Consider the following 19,341-nt stretch of genomic DNA (forward strand, 5'->3'; position numbering starts at 1 on the left):
TGGCTCCAAATACAAAAAGAAAACAGTAAAACAAAATTAACATATACTTAATTAAATGTCAATAAAATATAATGTCAAATTCATTAATTATTCAGTTTAGCATTTATAAATATTCATTCCATTTGAATAGAATTTGTGGGTTAGATTTTCTCATTCATAAGAATTCCCAAGGAGAGACAATGACTCCTGACAAATCGTAGCCAATTGCAAATTAAATATTACTCATAGCCAAATAATTTCTAAAGTAAAATTATAAAACTCCATTCAAATTTTCAGGGCAAAATTATATTTAATGTAGGATGTGAGTGCATTTTAATATATTTGATATAATAAAAGTAGGAGTCCCTGGGGCTTACAAAGTTTTTGAAATGGCCCTGAGTATCAAAGATCAACTTCATCCCCTTCAATTTCACTCTCTATGACGTCACACCTTCCACAAACAGACAAGCTGCTTCGTTCTCCAAAACAAAACTTGCATGGACCTTCTTGTCCACCTGCAAGGGCCAATCTTTTAGAATTGACTGATTGATGAAGTGTTTGGAATAAATCACTGAAATTTTTTCCTGTTCCCAAGGGATGCTCCAGAGGGAACCATGGTTATTCATTCCTTATGTGTATTTTCCCAGTATCTTCTGCATTTACAAGCAAAAACTGGAGACATGCTTTCCAACTTTCCCCTTTCCATAGCTATTAAGATACTGTGCAGACCACTCACACTGCCATGTTCCTGATCCTTTCTACTTAACAATCGAATCCCCTTTTTAAAACCCATAAGTATGAGGAAACGACTAGTAACCCTCCCAGCAAAATGGTCAGAAGGGGAAGAAACGTACAGCCCTTTAGGAGGTAGCAGTTTGTATCTAGTCAGAAGACACTGAGCTACAGAATGTAGTTAAAGAGAACTCCTAAGTCATTTTTTGCAGGGACAATTTGGACACCCGCAGAGAATGCCAAAGTCAGAGGCTACGGAACGAGTGAGCCCTGTAGAAGCCTGATGGCCAAGAGTGACATTTTTTTTTAATTGCAAGAAAAACAGTGATAGAGAAGGCCAATGCATCATCTTTCTCCTCATCCTTTCTTTCCTCTCTTATTCTTGCTGGAAATAAAAAAAGATGGCCAAGAAGCCTGGAGGCATAGGCAGATGGAAACAGAGAGGGGCCAGCTTGTCAATAAAAGTTGAGTGCATGCTGGGAGCAGAAGGAGAGGCATGGGTTGCAAGGCCTGGTCACAGCAGGGCTGCAGAGAACTCAACACCAATTCAAGAGACCAGAGAAGGGCTGGAGTCCATAGCTAAGGGGGGACAGGAAGAAAATCCAAGGTTTAGTCGAGCCGTGCTTTCTCTTCTTGCATTTAGAAGTCTAGTGAAGTCAACAAAGTGATATTTACTTAGTGGCTGCTGTGTACCAGGAAGGAGGACACAGGCGTGAGCAAAACAGATCAAGTCCACGTTTCATGGGGCTGTCAGGGAGAGACACACACGCATATAGATAGCAAATACATGGGACATAATATCAGGTTGTAATCAGCGCTACAAAGACATAGAAGGCAGGGTAACAGGACAGAGAGTGACAGGATTACGGAGGAAGTGTGACTTTAGACAGGATAGTCAGGAAATGACTTTCTGGGGCTGAGGTGGTGTTTGGGCAGAGACTCGTTCAAAGCGAAGGTCTGAGCTATTTCAGTATCTGTATAATGGGTGTTCCAGGTATGAGCGATGGCACTTTGGCAATGTGCTGGGCTGGCTGGGAGATGAGGTTGGGGAGCTGGTCACGTGGGCAGAGCCCCAGGGAGAGGCTCACTAGTAGGGTGAGAGCAGCATGTGAAAAATCAAAATGGAATAGAAAACATCAGAATGCACTGCGGGTGGTACAGTAATATATATGTGTACACAACATAAACAGAATTTCTTTTTTATAGATTTATTTTATTTATTTTTGGCTGTGTTGGGTCTTTGTTGCTGCGCGTGGGCTTTTCTCTAGTTGCAGCGAGTCGGGGCTACTCTTCATTGTGGTGCGTGGGCTTCTCATTGCGGTGGCCTCTTGCTGTGGAGCACGGGCTCTAGGCACACGGGCTTCAGTAGTTGTGGCTCGCGGGCTCTAGGGCGCAGGCTCAGTAGTTGTGGCTCATGGGCTGTGTTGCTCCACGGCATGTGGGATCTTCCTGGACCAGGGCTCGAAGCCGTGTCCCCTGCATCGGCAGGCGTATTCTCAACCACTGCGCCACCAGGGAAGCCCCAAACAGAATTTCTTACACTAGATGTCCCAGTTGGAAAAGTCTGAAAGCCACTGATATGAAGGTACTCAATCTGGACCTGGATCATCTTTACACACACACACACACACACACGTATTCACGTATTGTAGTAACATATACAATACCCATATATATGCAAATAGTAATATACATATATAGTAATAGACTTTTTATCTTTAAATAATTTTAGATTTTATAGAAAAGTCGTGAAGACAAAATACAGAGAGTTCCCACATACGCCCACCCGGTTTCCCCTGTTAGCATCTTATATTACCATAGTGCTTTGTTAAAACTAAGAAAACAACATTGGCATATTATTCTTAACTAAGCTCTAGACTCTATTTGGATTTCAGTCGTTTTTACAGTTTTTAGTTCCAGGATCCAACCCAGGACACTGCCTTTCACGTAGTCACTGTGTCTCCTTAGCCGTCTCTGGTCTCTGATAGTTTCTGTCTTTCCTTGTTTATCACGATCTTGACGATTTTGAGGAGTATTGGTATAAGGTATTTTGTAGAATGTCCCTCAGCCTACGAACCATCCAGAGGTGGGTTTTTTTTTTTTTTTTTTTTTTTTCAGAGGTGGGTTTTTACCTTGTGTTTCTCTCATGATTAGAGTGGGGTTATGAGTTTTTAGGAAGAACCCTGAAGAGGTGGAGGACCTCCTATCACATCCTGTTGGGGGGTAGAAGCTATTGACCTGACATCACTGGTGATGTTCACCTTGATCACTTGGTTAAGGTAGTGCTTGCCAGCCTTCTCCACTGTAAAGTGACTCTTTTCCCCCTTTCCATTCTGTGTTCATTAAGTTCAGCCCACAGGAGGCGAGAATTAAGCTCCACCTACTAAGGGTGGAGTGTCTACTTGTATTATTTGCAATTCTTCTGTAAGGAAGATTTGTCTTTTGTCCCCTATCCATATACTGAATCATTAATTTATACCAAGATGTCATGCATACTCTATACTTTGGGCTGTAATCCACTGCCACGCTATTTATTTTGTTGCTCAGATTGTCCCAGCTTTAGCCGTTGGGTGCTCTTTCAAGCTGGTTCCTGTGTCTGACATCCTTTTGTGTTTTGAGTGCTTCCTTGCTTTCTGGCACCACAAGTTGCTGATCTCTATATTTTTAAAGTCCTGCTGCTCTGAGTGTATCACTTTGTTGTTGTTCTTTTCCTTGCAAAAATTTGCATATTTATACTGTTGTATTAGACATGAACTGGAAGGGGGGAGTGGGTGGAGACTCTTGCCGTTCCCCAGTATCTATTCTCCCCTTCTTCCAAAATTACAAAGGTACCAGGTAAGCCTGGTTTTCCTAGCCTTTTGGCAGCCAGGTGTGTCTCTTGACTGAGTTCTGGCCGATGATTTGTAAGTGGAGGTGATGCAAGCCACTCCCCAGTTCTTGCCCTTACGAAGACGGAGCTTGAACAAGCTCCCTGGGTCTCTGTCCTCCCTCCTGCTGACTGACAGATGGTGAGATCCACAGCTGTCGTTTCCCATTAACTGCAGCAGCAAGAGCCCAGACCCCGTGTCGGGAAATGGTTTTCCAGCAGCTGAACTGATGGCGTCCCCCAACCTGTTCTCTACCCCCGGCAGAGTCTTCATCACACCACACCGGCAGGACCAACAGACAACCACCAGCCAGCGGACCTCACACTGAAACGGCATGGCTGAGCAGCCTGCTAAAATCAGGGCTCAGGCAAATGTGCTCAGGGAGAGAGGAGATATGTGAGCCGCCTGGCCACAGCCCACCTGCCCCCCAGCAAAAGATCTGAGGCCCAGCTCCCCACTGGCAGCGGGTAGTAAGTTGCTTTGGTTAGTTGCAAAAAAGGAGATGCGGTTCCGATTCCACGTTTCTCTCCTCTCTCTCCCCCTCTTCCCTGATCCCTTTTAATGGTAACAAATCCTCATGATCAGAAACCATGAAATACTGGAGAGAGAAAAAGAGCGAAGTGATATTCTGAATCCCTGGGTAAGGATCAAGGGAAACTAACAATTAATGAGTTCTTACGACATGCCAAACAGTATGTCACACAGATTATATTATTCTTCAGAGCAACACTGAAGGCGAAATATTTTATCTCTCACTGTTAAAAGGGAGATGGTGGTCAGAAAAGTTAAGTGACTTTCCCAAGGTTGCACAGCAGGAAATCAGCAGAACCGGGATTGAACACAAGGCTGCCTGTCCCCAGTTCTTTCCCCTACCTTGTCATCTCTGTGTCTCCAGGGCTGTTCAGGGCCTGCTATATAGTTTGTGCTTTTCTACTTGGCCCTGTTCTTTTGGGGGGTGGGGTGGTATTTGTTGGACCCCAGCTTAAGAACCCTATCATTAGGACAACTTGGCTCCCTTTCCTCTCGGGCAGTTGTGATGGACTCTCTCCCACTCTGACAGCGGACTTTCTCTCGTGTCGTGTGTCCATTCTGCAACACTGAAGCCCGTCTGGGTTCTTCCTATATCATCTCATGCAGGAAGGCGTGCCTGGAACCGAGGGAGGGGCAGTAGACAGAGTCTCTGAACTGTCTAGCAATATAGAACCAATGCAGGTGTTCTGCGAAAGCATGCAGAACGCTTGCGGGGTTGGTTTTCGCCTGATGATGGCTGCTAACGTCATCTGAGTAGCCTGGGGCTGAATTGCATGAGCTTTGGAGCCAGATATCCTGGGTTCATCTCCAAATCTTGCTATTTTGCCACTTTGCTCTGTAACAAACTACCTGGAAACGTAGTGGCAGCTATTTTATGTCACATGATTTTGTGGGTCAGGAATCCAGACGGGGCTTGGCAGGACAGTTCTTTGGCCCACATGGCATTAACTGGAGTCATTTGGTGGTCTTCAGCTGGCAACTGAAGACCAGCTGAAGGTCAGAAGTGTCCAAGATGGTTTCATTCACATATCTGGTGCATCGTGGTGTTAGCTGGAGGGCTTGGCTCAGCTGGGCCCCTGTCTCTTTCCGTGTGGTCTCAGGGCCTCTCCACGTGGTCTCTCCAGCAGGGGTGTCAGATGTTTTACATGCCAGCTAGCGCTCCGAGAGAGCAAGCTGCCAGTCCTCTTAAAGGCTGGGTCTAGAGTTCACAAAGCCCCCTTTCTGCTGTCAAAGCAATCTGAGGCCAGCCCAGATCTAAGAGAAGGGAGAGAGATCTCGCTCTCTGTGGGAGGAATGTCAAACAGTCTGGGGGCCACATTTCACCCATCACTGCTCCTCACAACTGTGTCCCTGGGCAAGTTTCTCAACTTCCTTGAGCCTCAGTTTCCTCATCTGGAACAGTGGAGATAATAACACAAATCTCACAAAACTGTTGTTCTGAGGATTAAATTAGAGAGTGGATGTGAAGTGCTTAAGACATTGCCACAATATGTAATGCACTCAATAAATGGGAGCCCCTCTAGTGCCATGGTTAAGTTTACAGGCTCTGGAGTCAGACTGTCTGGGATTCATTTCTGCCACTTGGCAACTGTGTGACCCTGAGCTCGTTACCTAACTTCTTTTGCCTCCATCGTGTCCTCTGTAGCCACCCCATAGAATTGTGTTACTGGGACTGGGATCATACATGTAAGCACTGGCTCACAGAAAACACCCACATGTTTTTTGGGTGGTGGGAGTGCGTTCCCTGAATCGGAGGAAGCACGTCCTTGTCCTGGGCTTCAGTGACGAGATGCGTCTTTAGGTTAACACCTTGGGCACTCTTAAGGAAACTGAGCTCAAAGCGGAGGTGCCACTGACCCTTCTGGTCATAACCGTGAGCCAGGTATCAGGTAAAATGGGGTGGATGCCGCCTTGCAGAGTTACTGATGATCCCACCATAAACCAGTGCAAAAGAGTCAATGTTGGCTGTTGCCTCTGGGCTGCAAGAAACACATCCACCCCAGACAAGGTAAAGCAAATCGCTTCCGCCTCCTGGAAAACATCAGAAGGAAATCGCAGAACAGTAGCAGAGTGAAGGAGCAAAACTGTCAGAGGCTTTCATTAAGGATGGGTGCAGGGTTGTGCCATCCAGCGAGCACTTGGGGATTTTGCAGAGCCCAGGGAGTGACTGGTGGCATGGAGGCTCTGGAAAGTGCCCAATGCACCGGCAGTTGGGTAATCCCCATATCACAGAGGCCCAAGGTATCAATAGAAGGGGATGGCATCATCAAATCTCAGAGTTGGGAGAAATCCCAGAGGTCCCACCAGATGCATGAATAGCTCCTACCTTCTAGGACAGTGGTCACATCAACATCTGCTTGTGCAGCCCAGTGGAGAGTAGTTCACTATCTCTTTGGTAGTTCATCTTGTTTATGTACGTCTCTGATTGCTAGTTCTCTCTTAAATTAAGAAAAATCTGCTTATAGTTCTAGCTCTGGTTCTAGTTCTGCTCTGTGGTAGCACACAAACAAGCCTCCTAACACGTACTCGTTTTCTAGACATTTGAAATCAGTTCCCATCCCCTCCGAGCCTTCTCATCACCAGGACAAACAGCTCTAGCTCCTTCTATTGTGTCTCGGTGATCTGAACTCTCTCTACCACCCTCAGGATTCTTCTCTTGACCTTCTCTTTCTAGAAATAGAACAAAATCACCCAGGTACCCCACAACCAGAAAAACAAAAACAACTTTGAATTCGCTTGTGTTCCTTATCCACTCTTTAGCTCTGTGCTGACACTCTCTTATATAGTTGGTATCATAGCCTTTGGGGGATGCTACTGTCTTCACATCATGTGGTGGATTAAAATGGCCACAAATTCTTTGCTACTCTTTGCACCAAGAGTTGGAGCCTATTTCTCCACCCCTTGAATCTGGGCTGGCCTTTTGATTTGCTTTGGCCAGAACATAGCAGAGGTGATGTCTCAAGAGACCTAGCAGCTCCCACTTCGGTCCTCTTGGGATTCTGGCCTGAGACCACCGTGTGAGAAGAAGTCCAGGATATGAGAGCCGGTGGAAAGAGAGGCCCATTTCTTTCAAACATTCCAGCCATCGCACCCGAGGCCCCAGACACACAAGTGAGGCCATTTTGTTGCATCAAGCCCAGGATGCAGCTGCATGAATGGGGCCAGGAGAGACGAACGTAAGAATTGCACTTTCAACCCACAGAATGGTAAAAGAATAAATTGTTCATGTTTTAAGCTACTAAATTTTGAGGGGTTTATTATGCAGCAGTAGAAAACTGATATTTTTACAGCAGAAATCATTCACTGACTGCTTTTACTCTACACTCACCCACAAGGGTTTTTCCCCTTGCAATAGTGAAATATTTATCTACCGACCTTCTCCCCTTAGGTGTCCTCAGCTTAGGGCCTCCTGCCCTGTGGGGAGAGAGTCCAGCTATCTTGTTTTGCCAATCAGCTGCATCACTAAGAACACATGCCCAGCATGGGAATGAGCTGCTCAAGCCAGGAAACTAGACCCCTATTTTAAGTGACAGTTGTCATAGAAAAACAGAATGTCTGAAACTGACATCAGGAATAGGGTGTTATTCAGCGGCTGGTATCTTATTGCCTGATACTGGGAGGAAGTTACAAGCCAAAGGAAAACACAATAGCATATGGAAGAGGCCAAGTGGTAGACTCTCTGTGGAGTCAAGAGAGGAACAAAATACTAACTTCCATTGCCAAGAAGTTCTTTTTTTTTTTCTTTCTTTCTTTCTTTTTTCAATATCTTTTTTTGGGTCTCTGGATTTCCAGGTAGCAAGACCTTAACAGAACTATAGAAATCAATTCATTTCAACAAACAATTCTGAGCATCTATTAAGTGCCACAGCCTGCGGATGGGGAGGCAATGAAAAACAACACAGTTTCTGCCCTCAAGGAGGTCAGTTCAGAGTGGTTCAAATCCAGAAGACTTCATCGCAAGTAGCAAGGCTTGTAAATATGTCAGGATATCTGCTGTAGCTGTGATGCTTTGGCTCTGGAATCAGCAATTTCTCTACAAAGCCTTGGTTCACAAATAAGATATACTATTGGCCAATAAGCACATAAAAACGTTGCTCGAGAGCATTAATCATCAGGAAATTTATATTAAAACCACAATGATATACGATTACACTCACTAGGATGGCTAAAATTAAAAGAATGACAATAAAATCATTGAAAAAGATGTGGATGACTAAAAAGCTCATACTGTTGAGCTCTGGAACAACTTTGGGGAAAAATTGGCAAGTTTTGTATTTACCATGTGACGTAGGAATTTTACTCCCACGTTTTAACCTAAGAGAAATGAAAGTCTAAGTCCACACAAAGACTTGTACGTGAATGTTCATAGCCACTTTATTCATAATAGTAAAATAATTGGAAACAAGGCAGATGTCCATTATCAGATGATTGGATCAAGAAATTGTGGTATTTCCATACAATGGACTACTGCTCTGCAATAAATAGAAATGAACTGTGATACACGAGACAACACAGACTAATCTCAAAAACATTATGTTGTTGGGCTTCCCTGGTGGCGCAGTGGTTGAGAATCTGCCTGCCAATGCAGGAGACACGGGTTCGAGCCCTGGTCTGGGAAGATCCCACATGCCGCGGAGCAACTGGGCCCGTGAGCCACAATTACTGAGCCTGCGCGTCTGGAGCCTGTGCTCTGCAACAAGAGAGGCCGCGATAGTGAGAGGCCCGTGCACCGCGATGAAGAGTGGCCCCCGCTTGCCACAACTAGAGAAAGCCCTCGCACGGAAACGAAGACCCAACACAGCCATAAGTAAATAAATAAAGCAAAACTGTCAAAAAAAAAAACACAAAAAAACATTATGTTGAGTCAAAGGAGCCAGGCACAAAAGAATATATACTATATGATTTCGTTTGTATGGAATTCTAAAGAAGATGAATGCATGGTAATAGAAAGCAGATGAGTGGTTGCTTGAAGCTGGTGTTGGGTTGCAGAGCTTAACTGGGAAGGAACAACATAAGAAAACCTTGGGGGTAATAGAAATGTTCCATGTGTTGGGTAATAGAAATGTTCCATATGTTGGGCAATAGAAATGTTTCGTATGTTGGATGTGAGCAGGGGGGTGGTTGCAAGGGTATATGCATTCATCAAAACTCATCAAATTGTACACTTTAAGTGGACTCATTTTATTGTATGTAAATTTCGTTTCAATAAAGCTGATGAAAAAACTTTACAAAACGTATATTCAGAGAAGTGCTACTATTTCTACCCCTTCTACTCAGCGTTCTGCTGGAGCCAGCTTGCACTTGCTTGCAAGAGCCAATTCTGTGCATCTCTGCAGGCAGCTTGAAATTGACCACGTTGGGAGTATTTACACCAAGGAAAGTGGCAAATTTACAAACCAAGGCTTTTGCAGGGTTTTGTTTTATTTTTTCCAGACAATTGGTTTACCTGCCTATCGCTGCCTCTACCTGACCTATCCTCCACTCCTTGTAGATAAACCGTCTCACTGGTTTCTAGTTTATTCTGCCTGTATCTTTTTGGAAAAATCAGCAGATATGTGTTTGTTTTCTTATTTCCTCTTTTTTCTTACACAAAAGTAGCATTCTGTATATGCTTTTTTGCATTTTGCTTTTTTTCGCTTAAAAATAAATCCTGGAACTCACTCCAATTCAGTTCACTGAGATTATCTCCATTGTTTTTTCAGCTGCATAATACTCCATTGTTTGACTGTACTGTAGTTTATTCAACCAATTTACTGCTTTGGGGCATTTAAGTGGTTTCCAGTATTCTGCAGTTACAAGTTACCCATAATGCTATAATAGATAACCCTGTGCCTGTGTAGTTTTGTGTTGTTGGAGGTGTCTTTTGAACTTAAATTCTTAGAAATGGGATTGCTGGCCCAAAAGGCACATGTTACATATTACCAACTTCCTCTCCATTGGGCTGTACTAGTTTGTATTATTACCAGCAATGTATGAGAGTGTCTGTATCATTACCACCTTGCCAACCACGTAGGTTGTTAAGCTTTTGAGTTTTTGCCAATATGATGAGTAAGGAATGGTATCTCAGTGTAGTTTCGATTTGTATGTCTCTTATAGTGAGTGAAGTTGAACTTCTTTTCATGTAAAAGGGTATGGTGCAGACTCTTGCCGCCCACCCTACAAAACCTTTCACTTGTAGGGCTCCTTCTTGTCTGACCAGGTCTTAGCATCTTATTTCAAGTCATTGAAAGAGAATCTGATTGGCCCACCTGCCTGTGACTTGGTTGCTACCCCAGGTGCATGCGGCCCTGATCAGCTGTCTATTCCTGTCATACAACAGGGGCTTGATGGGAATTCTCAGAAGGCAGTGAGCAGTCACTGTATGAAAGATGTTGAGTGAATACCAGCACTGAAAGTGTGTGTTGGAGCCCAGATGGCCCCTTCTGCTAAGGCTGTTACTGTCTGAAATTCCTTCCTTCAATACATATTTTTCACTGAGTACCTACTATATGTAAATGCTGGTCTAGGCACCATGGAGGAGGCAATTTTTTATATTAAGAACATATTATGGAGCATTTCAAACAAATATAAAAGTAGAGAAAATATATAATGAAACTCCATGGACCCATCACCCAACTACAACTATCCACTCATTTCCATTTTTTTTTTCCATCTATACACCACATACTACCCTCCCCCATGGCTTTACGTCCTTTCATTTGTAGATATGTCAACATGAATCTCCAAAAGATAAGAACTCCTAACTATAAGGACATAACCATAATAACATTATCACACCTTAACAATGAACAGTAATTGCTTCATATCAAACATTCACTCATTTCAGGTTTGCATGTTTGGTTGTTTTTACACTTTGTTCAAATCAAGATCTAAATAAAGTCCATATATTGTAATTGATTGGTACACCTTTCAAGCTTCTTTTAATCTATAGCTTCTCCCTTTTCTTTCTCTCTCTTTTCCTTTCAACTTAAGTATTGGAGAAACCAGGTCATTTGTCCTACACAGTTTCCCACCCGTGACATTATTTAAAATATTCCTCCATCCTTTGTACTTCTTTGAAATTCAGATTTTGGGACTTCCCTGGTGGTGCAGTGGTTAAGAATCTGCCTGCCAATTCAGGGGACACGGGTTCAAGCCCTGGTCCGGGAAGATCCCACATGCCGCAGAGCAACTAAGCCCGTGTGCTACAACTAATGAACCTGTGCTCTAGAACCTGTGAGCCACAACTACTGAGCTCATGTGCCACAACTACTGAGGCTGTGTGCTGCAACTACTGAAGCCCACACACCTAGAGCCCGTGATCCAGAACAAGAGAAGCCGCCACAATGAGAAGCCCACGCACTGCAACGAAGAGTAGCCCTGCTCGCCACAACTAGAGAAAGCCTGTGTGCAGCAATGAAGACCCAATGCAGCCATAAGTAAATAAAGAAATAAATAATAAATAAATTCAGATTTTATTTTATTTTTTCGGCTGCATCACACAGCATGTAGGATCTTAGTTCTCCAACCAGAGATGGAACCCGAGCCCCCTGCAGTGGAAGTGTGAAGTCTTAACCACTGGACCGCCAGGGAAGTCCTCAGATTTTATACATTTATTTATTTATTAAAATTTTATTTATTTATTTATTTTTGACTGTGTTGGGTCTTCGTTGCTGCGTGCGGGCTTTCTCTTCATTGCAGTGCACGGGCTTCTCACTGCGGTGGTTTCTCTTGTTTCGGAGCACAGGCTCCAGTAGTTGCGGCACGTGGGCTCAGTAGTTGTGGCACAGGGCCTCTAGAGCGCAGGCTCAGTAGTTGTGGCTCATGGGCTTAGTTGCTCTGCGGCACATGGGATCTTCCCGGACCGGGGCTCAAACCCGTGTCTCCTGCTTTGGCAGCGAATTCTTAACCACTACGCCACCAGGAAGTCCCTATACATTTACTTTTACTTTTGCAAGACTCTTTCAGACAGACACAAATATATGGCTGTCGACAGAGTGGACAGAGTCAGGAGGCTGCGTCTGGCTCCAGCTGTCATAGCCATTGCAGTACGTTGAGCTCCATAGAGACAGTTCCCCGGGCAAGGGAGAGCCGGATGGGCACTGGGCCCCCCTGTGCCTCACTGAGGAAAAATAATTAAACATGGGGAAAGGAGATGCTAAGAAGCCGAGAAGCAAAATGTCATCCTGTGCATTCTTTGTGCAAACTTGCCGGGAGGAGCACAAGAAGAAGCATCCAGATGCTTCAGTCAGCTTCTCAGTGTTTTCTAAGAAGTGTTCAGAGAGGTGGAAGACCATGTGCGCTAAAGAGAAAGGAAAATTCAAAGACATGTCAAAGGCTGACAACGCCCGTTATGAAAGAGAAATGAAAACGTATATCCCTCCTAAAGGGGAAACAAAAAAGTCCAAGGGTCCCAATGCACCTAAGAGGCCTCCTTCGGCCTTTGTCTGGTTTTGTTCTGAGTATCGTCCAAAAATCAAAGGAGAACATCCTGACCTATCCATTGGTGATGCTGCAAAGAAACTGGGAGAGATGTGGAATACACTGCTGCAGGTGACAAGCAGCCTTGTCAGTGGAAGGTTGCTAAGCTGAAGGAAGAGTACAAAAAGGATATTGCTGCATACCGAGTTTAAGGGAAGCCTGATGCAGCAAAAAGGGAGTCGTCAAGGCTGAAAACAGCAAGAGAACAAGGAAGAGGAGGAAGAGGAGGAAGATGAAGAGGATGAAGAAGAAGAAGAAGATGATGTTGATGAATAAATCGGTTCTAGCGCAGTTTTTTTTTCTTGTCTATAAAGCATTTAACCCCCCTGTACACAACTCACTCCTTTTAAAGAAAAATATTGAAATGTAAGGCTGTGTAAGATTTGTTTTTAAACTGTACAATGTCTCTTTTTGTATAGTTAACACATTACCGAATGTGTCTTTAGATAGCCCTGTCCTGGTGGTATTTTCAATAGCCACTAACCTTGCCTGGTACGGTACGGGGGTTGTAAATTGGCATGGAAATTTAAAGCAGGTTCTTGTGGGCGCACAGCACAAATTAGTTATCTATGGGGATGGTAGTTTTTTCATCTTCAGTTGTCTCTGATGCAGCTTATACGAAATAATTATTGTTCTGTTAACTGAATACCATTCCATAATTGCAAAAAAAAAAAAAGAAAAGATATTGCAGCTGTTTTGTTGACATTCTGAATGCTTCTAAGTAAATACAATTTTTTTTTATTAGTATTGTTGGCCTTTCCATAGGTCTGAAGACTTTCTTCTTAAGGGGAAGGTAGTCTTTTGCTTTTGCCATTTTGGATCAGACTAATCATTACAATGTTTATCTTTCATACAGTTGGCTGATAAAAAGCTTTTGTCTACACACCCTGCATATTCGTGATGAGGGTAATAAAAGTTGAACTGAGACAGTTTTCATCCATAACTGAAACGCAGATCTTGATCGGTTGATATCAGATGTCACATAGCCCAGTTACATTTACAAAGTGAAGAGTAACCAATCTACTCACAGGACTGGATTACTAGAATCAAACGTTTGAAAGTCTGTTCTTGAAGGACTAATAGAAAAGTATGTTCTAATCTCTACACGAGGACTCTACATTCTTTAACTCCCATTACCATGGAACGGCAGCTATATTTGCAGTTCCCACGTTAGAGACCTGAGAATGTATCCCCAAAAGCATGAGCTTAAAATACAAGACTAACATATTAAATTTTTTTGTTGACATTAGTCCCAGCAAAGGCTCTGGAAAAAAAGTGCTGGCTATAAATGTCTTCTCCTATTTATCTAAATATGGATTGTTTAGGAAACTTGAGACCTTCCACTAAAGGTACTTTTAATTAATTGGGCCAACTTTTAAAATTATATACCACATTTTAAATCAGGTATATTTTCCTATATTATGGTCTGCCCCTTTATAAATCAAATAGACATGAGGGAAGAAGACACTTAAGCTTTTGTGATCTCAGTATGAATTATCTGATTTATTTGAATTTGAATTTTCTTTACAAAACTCAGCCTCATTCATTAGAGTCATAGGTTTGTCTGCTTAGCAGTTTAGGGAACACTTTGGCAATTTTGTGGTTTTTGAGATTATCATTCTCTTAAAGTGCCCGTGTTTTAAAATAGCGTTCTTGTAATTTTACATGCTTTTGTGATGGAGTGAAGTTTTGTTATATAATGTGGACTTGGATTCTTTCCATTTGCATTTGTTTATGTAATTTCAGGAGGAATACTGAACATCTGAGTCCTGGATGATGCTAATAAACTAGTAACTGTAGAGGTTTTAAAAATATGTATGGTTGTCTCTTCTTTTGAGGTGTCACTAATCATGTTCAATCCATTATTAGTTCTTTAGGGGATACAAAGTGGTGATATTTTAATTCTATCATTTCTTCTTTATATATTAGCTGGAATATTTCTACAAAGAGAAGCTTCTCCTTACCTGTTTGGTTATCCCTATTTATAATTGACTCTCCCTTTTTAATCCTGAAGTTTACTCAATGTGAGAATCAGGCTAAAGGTATTTGTTACATTGATGGTCATACGGCCAAAGGCATTATTCACGCGCCTTTAAAAAGTGAAGTGTTTTTTCAAATATTTTCTATACTCAAAAATTATCTGATAGACGCTTTAGCATTCTTTTATTCACATTTAGATTTGAAATTCACATGGAATTGGGTTTTGTGTATGGTATGAGGTAAGGACAAATTCAACTGTTTTAAAAATCATCCTTTTTCTTATTGTGCTACAGTGATAACTTTGTCATAAGTCAAAGGCATTTGGGAGTTATCTACTAAAATTGAACAGACATATTCCCTCTGATCCATTAAGTCCACTCCTAGATGTATATCTAACAGAAATGCATTCATACGTGCGTGAAAAGAGAGATTTGAGAATGTTTATAGCAGCACTACTCAGCCCAATAGACAACAGTATTGTATTGTAATCATCAAACTTGCTAAGAGACCAGCACTTTATGGGTCTTAAGGATCATCATATATGGGATAGAGATGCTAATTATCCTACAGTGGCAATCATATTACAGTATCTAAATGTATCAAATTAACAGTGATGTACACCTTGAATTTGTGCAATGGTATATGTCAGATATATTTCAATCTTAAAAAAGGTAACTGCCCCCCAAAATAGCCCTAAAATGAAAACAATCAAAATGTCTATCAGCAGTAGAATAGATAAAGGAATCATGGTATATTCATGCAAGAAAATAGCATACAGCCATGAAAACAAGTGAGCTAAACTATATACAATAACTTTGATGAATCTCAGAAACATGTTATTGAGTGAAAGAAATCAAAAGTAAAATAATATAAACGATCTCATTCTATGTATATAACATTTAAAAATGGGCAAAATGAATCTATGGTGTTAGAAGGTTATCTTTGGGGAGGAGAGTAGAGTTAGTAACTGGGGGGGACCCGCAGAGAGTTTCTGAGGTACTATTAATGTTCTATTTCTTAACTTGCATGGTGGTCACCTTGTAGTAATTCTTTGAACTGTACATTCATAATGTTTGCATTTTTTGTATGTGTATTATATATCAATCTAAAAGTTATTTTAAAAAAGAAGTTGGGGGACTTCCCTGGTGGCACAGTGGTTAAGAATCTGCCTTCCAATGCAGGGAAAACGGGTTCGAGCCCTGGTCCGGGAAGATCCCACATGCCGTGGAGCCCGTGCACCACAACTACTGAGCCTGCGCTCTAGAGCCCGCGAGCCACAGCTACTGAAGCCCGCACGCCTAGAGCCTGTGCTCCACAACAAAAGAAGCCACCGCAATGAGAAGCCCACGCACTGCAGCGAAGAGTAGCCCCCCCCCCCGCTCGCCACAGCTAGAGAAAGCCCGAGCGCAGCAACGAAGACCCAACGCAGCTAAAAATAAAAATAAATAAATAAATAAATTTATAAAAAAAAAAAAGAGAAGAGGTTGGTTGCTATGTTATATTCTAAAGGAAGGAAGACTGAAAGAGAGGCATGACAGAGTTAGGACAGAGCCTATGTGGAGGTGGTATTCTTTTGGTTTCAAAGTATCAATAGCTGTTACATTTCTCCAGTGAAATACCAAAACATAAGATATTTGATATACATGCAAAGCAATGTTTGATATTTGATACAAATTGGTAGATGGAAGAGGAAGATAAAACTAGTAGTCAGATTTCAGCAAATCTCAAATACCATTGACCATTATTTTAATAAATCATTTATAGGGGAAAATGCTGCTAATTAAATGTGAAACCATACCTTAACAATAGTTCTGGGTGACACATGAATTGGTCATATCAGCTTCTTATTGCTTTGAGATTTCTTTGATTTATTCCAAAAGATTTGGTTATTTTTCCTCCCTTTATTTGCCTTATTTGCTTGGTGGTATTATGATTGACATTGCTTTTGCATATATGTCAGGTACAAAATGGAACACAACTTCATCTTGTTGTGGCCCTCTTCCTTTCTTCGGCCCTGTAAAGCTCTTGGTTGGTCTTTACAGGAGAATTAGAATTTTGGCCATTCCTCCAAAGTGGAATGTTTGCTTTATTACTACCAGTGTGCCCCTGTTGCTGTGTTTCTCTGCCTTTCTGTGACTACAATAACCTTTCATTTCAATGAGCAGTCTTTTAAAAGACATTTTAAACATCAGCTAAGCTCATCTGCAGTGATGCCAATAGAATAGCTATGGCCAAGTTCACACATGTGAAGCAGTGACACAGCTGCTGCCTGGCCAACAGTGACTATAAGAGGATTCTCGATTTCAGAGATGTTAAAATGTGAAAAAAAAATGTGCATCTTAGAACTGATGAATCAGTGTGTTGAAGGAAAAGGCAGAGTCAGAAAATTACTATTTACAGAATTAGAGGAAGTCTTACATACTTGCATAATGTGGGCTGAAAATAAGAAGTGATGTATTTCAAGGACCTAGAAGAAAATCAGGGAAAAGGTTAAAAGAAAATAACATAGTTTGCCTAAAATAAATGTACTATGTTTGATGGAGGCTGGTATTCATTAACTTGATGTAGAAAAGCATGGCTGATCTCCCTCTCTCCTTGGGAGGCAAGGTGATATGATAACTTAGAGCACTGGAGTGCTGATAAATGTTTAGCAACTGGTTTTCTAGAAAAATGTGCATATATAGGTTTATTATAAATTTTACTTATATAAAGGATATGTAGCACACAGTTTAAAATATTATTAAATATATTACTCTTTGTTGTAAATTACCATATAGCCAACTGATTCCCACAGAACACTTTTGTTGATTTTTCCCTAACTCTGTATCCATAGCCAACCTACGGTTGCAGTTGACAAACGAGTACAGTTTTGACATGAACGTTGGTTGGTACTTTTGTTTACATTAATGAATAAGAGCAAAGTGAACAGCAAAGACATATGTTGGAACTTCACTGGTTTGTCAATGACATGAGTGATTTCCTTGCTGAATCAGATAACAGTCTTCTAATACTGAAAGAATCTTCCCTCAGTGTTCTCGTGTTATGAAGAATGTAACAGCTATAGACACAACACACTTTCAAGTTTAGTCTACATTTCGAACATTTTCCCACCTTCTTAAGGCTAGACAATCAGCAAAATGATAAATGAAGCCCTGAACTGTAATATGTGCCAATTGCTATGTTGTAAATATTCCCAGCGTGGTCAATTTCAAGTTATCAAAGTGATCTTACTGAATATGGAGTTAGGAAGAGATGTGAAGTAACACAATATTATTTAGTATTTCCACCCTATAGCTCTAAGAGATGTAAAGAATCTTAAGAGTGTAGACACTAATCAAAAGTAATGATTATAACTAGGAAGTAATTAATTTTGAATATTCTCTTGTTTTAAATATAATTTATTTATTGTAAGTTTGAATCACTTAATTTTTTTTTTTTTTTTCCGGTACGCGGGCCTCTCACTGTTGTGGCCTCTCCCGTTGTGGAGCACAGGCTCCGGGCACGCAGGCTCAGCAGCCACGGCTCACGCCCAGCCGCTCCGCGGCATGTGGGATCCTCCCGGACCAGGGCACGAACCCGTGTCCCCTGCATCGGCAGGCGGACTCTCAACCACTGCGCCACCAGGGAAGCCCTGCATCACTTAATTTTTAATAATGGCTGTGCTTAACAAATGCTCATAAAATTCCTGAAGCTTTGACTATCAGCTCTTACAAGGCTGTATGTGTCAGCTCCGGCACATCTCTGCTTTGGAGTCAGACAAAGTCAGGTTTTTATTTAACTTTACTGGTTCCTTGTTCTCCAACCATGGGCAATATATCCAGGCTCTTCAAGCCTGGTTATTTCTACAGCAGGGCTAATAATACCACCATCATAGAGTTGAGTGAGGACAGAATGAGATCAAGTTTGTGAAGTGTCAAAATCAACACAAAATAGGAGAACAATATTAGTTTTTTTTTCAGTTAATGCACTTGGCTAGTCAGGAGGTATACTGATTTTTTTAAATTGAAGGATAATTGATCTATAACACTATGTTAGTTCCAGGTACACAACATAGTGATTCCGTATTTCTATACATTACAAAATCATCACCGCACAATATGAATTTTTTCCTCTTTCTCTGGTCTTTCTCTCGTCTGATCTATCCTGAACACTGCTTGTTAAAATTATCTTCCTGAAACAAGAGATCCTTGCTATGTCATCTCTCTGACTTATAGTGGTATTAATCACAAACTTCAATTTGCTCTCAAAGTCTACATCTTACCAATCTCATTTTTTCATTACTCCTTAGGTCGTCTGTGCCCCAGATACAAATCTGCTGACGTTTCCCACAGACTCCTTAGGGATCCCACCTCTACACCTTTGTTCCCGACACTCCTTCCTGTTGAGACCTTCCTATTATCTGTATCACCCTCCCCTCTCCCCGTCAGAACACACCTCCATAAGGCTGCCTTTGTTAGCCCCATCTCACGATGATATCTAACCTGAGTACTCAGTGCTGGGGATGTGCCGGGAACTGTACAAAATTTCTATACGCATTATCCCCTTTAGTTAGTCCAATTTAGAGATGAGGAAACGGAGGCACACTGAGAGTAAATCGTTTTCCCAAGGTCATACACCTAGTGAATGGTAGAGCTCAGATTGTAACTCGGGTGGTCTGACTCCAGAACGTGGGCTCTTAGACAACACGTTCTACTTAACTGCTTGAATAATTACCTTTTAAAATAAATTACATCTGTTTGTTTAATAGTACTGTATCATATATACTGTTATATATCACGTTCTTGGCCTTTTT

At 41.8% G+C, this 19,341-nt stretch overlaps 1 pseudogene; it reads left to right on the forward strand.

Moving 5' to 3' along the window:
* The first annotated feature begins 12,230 nt into the window (after positions 1–12,230).
* LOC132434540 (high mobility group protein B1 pseudogene) lies at positions 12,231–12,845 on the forward strand (annotated as a pseudogene).
* The last annotated feature ends 6,496 nt before the right edge of the window (positions 12,846–19,341 follow it).

This window comes from Delphinus delphis, chromosome 11 (assembly GCF_949987515.2).
Source record: "Delphinus delphis chromosome 11, mDelDel1.2, whole genome shotgun sequence".
In the NCBI taxonomy this organism is placed as follows: domain Eukaryota; kingdom Metazoa; phylum Chordata; class Mammalia; order Artiodactyla; family Delphinidae; genus Delphinus; species Delphinus delphis.